This window comes from Artibeus jamaicensis, unplaced genomic scaffold (assembly GCF_021234435.1).
Source record: "Artibeus jamaicensis isolate MK-2021 breed Jamaican fruit bat unplaced genomic scaffold, CSHL_Jam_final contig_851, whole genome shotgun sequence".
In the NCBI taxonomy this organism is placed as follows: Eukaryota; Metazoa; Chordata; class Mammalia; order Chiroptera; family Phyllostomidae; genus Artibeus; species Artibeus jamaicensis.
In genome coordinates this window covers 9170658-9173079 of record NW_026521986.1, presented here as the reverse complement: position 1 = coordinate 9173079, position 2422 = coordinate 9170658, and the positions used below count along the sequence as shown (strand labels likewise).

At 47.8% G+C, this 2422-nt stretch overlaps 1 pseudogene; it reads right to left on the bottom strand.

Moving 5' to 3' along the window:
• Positions 1–581: 581 nt before the first annotated feature.
• On the bottom strand, positions 582–712 carry LOC128628592 (uncharacterized; annotated as a pseudogene).
• Positions 713–2422: the final 1710 nt, after the last annotated feature.

Genomic DNA, 2422 nt, shown 5'->3' with positions numbered 1-2422 from the left:
ATTTATGTCTATGAAACAGTTCATTTGCCTGGAAAACTCCTTCTCATTGTCAACCCCCCACTTACAAGTCTCCTTGACTGTGAACCGCCCCCAGAAGCCGCGGGCAGCCTAAGTGGTCACTCACTGGCCTTTGTGCTCTGTAGCCCCTTTTTACTCGGCTTTGGGCTCTCACACAATTGATTATAATTTCAGTTCCCCTGAGTGCTGTCCTCCCAGGCTGTGAGCTCCTGGAGAGGGTGGCAGGCTGTGCACGGCGTTTGGTTCATGCGCATGCGAGGTATTCAGTAGACGTTTGTTAAACGGACATGTGAGTGAATGAATGAGGTTTGAGTTAGTGTGCTTTCCACAGTCTAACAAGCATATCAGCTGAAAGCTTCACCTTCATCATCTCCCTAAGAAGATGGTAGGGCCTAAGGATTTCCTTCTGAGAGCACCACTTAGTGCAGAAGCAGATATCTCTTCCCCAGAAACTACTCGCCTTGAAGAACTTAGATTTAAAATCAGACTGAGCCCACAGTGACACTCTACTAGGGCCCTCCATTAAATCTGTGCAGTTTGCACCCCCTGAAATACAGCTCTTTACATGTCTGTGTCAACCACCTGAAAAGTGACATCTTTCCATCTTTTGAGGTGGAAGGATATAGCTTTCAATTAGCAATGACAGCACCTTGGATAAACCTCACTGGCTACAATATTGCCATCGGGCAAAGCTGGTCTCGAAGGATGTAGCAAGGTAGACTTCTTTCCGTCTGTCTATGTCTGTCTGCTGTCTCTCTCTCTCTCTCTTTTTTTTTTTGAGGAGTCTTATCAAGGGCCAGGTGGTGGGAACCTTATTCTATTATTCTACAGAGGATGTGCTCTTTAGCTGGCCCCTCCTTTCCCGCCCCGTACTCTGCCACCCTCAGGTGTCCCCGGGCAATCAAGAGTAGATGTAGGCACAGGCCCTGGACTCGGTGCACAGCCCAGCCTCGCCACAGCTTGTTTCTTCTCTGCCTGCGGAGAACTCGGGCCCCTGCCTCAGACTTCGTCTCCTGGGGTTGAATTACAGCTGTAAAAGGATGAGTGAAATATTCCAGGAACAGGCTTCTCAATGACAACAGCTGGTTAATTATTTCTGAGAAAATGGAACCTTGGTCTCCTGACGGGCGCAGTGACAGGCACAAGGGGAATTCTCCAATACAAGAGGGAAATGAATCTTCCAAAGACAGGGTGACTGACAAAAGCCACCATCTCTGACCATGCACTAGAGTTAGGTAACATAGCACCCCTGGAGTGGCAGAGTTGATGGGCTGGAACAGTGGACTGGGGGGACGGTGGTGTTCCCAATATATTCTAGGTGCATTACCAAGGTGGGAATGGTGACTTCAGGACAGGCAGAACACTTGTGGTGTCATTGCCTGTGGTGAGAAGTAAGATGACCTTGACCATTCTGCTTTGGAAGAAGGTGGTGATGAGGAGCAGCTAAAAGCTAGATAGGTTCTCTAGACCTTTGCCAGAAATGGTGTGCACCAAGGCCGGCCTCTGTTCTGCAGCAGCGGCCCGCCTGTCCCCTCCCCAGAGCTCATTTACTACTCCTTTTGTCCACTCTCTGGCACTGCTCGATGCAGACCGCCATCCATGAGCTGGACAAACAGAGCCAAATTGTCTTCTTAGTCCCTGCGTTTAGTTCTCTCCAATGTCCTTCATTGCATCCTTCTGTACAAGGAGAAAGACCATGGTTCTCCCAACCCCTTTCCCTTTTACTATGATGGCAAATTTTCAACCCCCCAAGGGACAGAATGCTGTAGAAAGGCCAAGCAGCAGAGGTGAATCACACTCGTGTTTGAAAGCCCACGGAGCAGCTGTTGACGTTTATAATTGCCCTCTGTGAGCCCCTATCCACTTATTTATGATCTCTTGGAGAAGCTCATTCCCAATTAGGAAAAACAAAATAACAGTTTTGGTATGATTAATTCCCAGTGCTAGGTGAAAACAAAACCTTTCCAAAGCTGTTACTGTCAGGGAGGAATTCTCCTTGGCGATGCTGTTTAGGACGCCGGCCGCTCCAGGCCTCAGGCTCCATTAGTGTCTGCGGTGGGGAGGGCGGAGGAATTCGACTCTGCAACTCACGGTGGAGAATAGACATGGGGTGAGGAACAGGAAGCACATCTGCCGAGCCCTCAGATCACCCTTTTATGACATACCTTTCCCCTGATTTTGGAATAATAAATGTTCATGCGAGAAAATTTGAAAAATGGAGATAAACCCCCCCAAAAAGAAAAGTCAAGCCAAATTTTATTACCCAGAGATAGCATGGTTAATGTTCTTATACATATTCTTTTAGTTAAAAACCATACTCGATGTGGGTTTTTTCTTACAAGATGGCTCTAGTCTGTGCATACTGCTTTATAATCTGTCCTTTCCCCTTTAAAGGTAGGTTGTG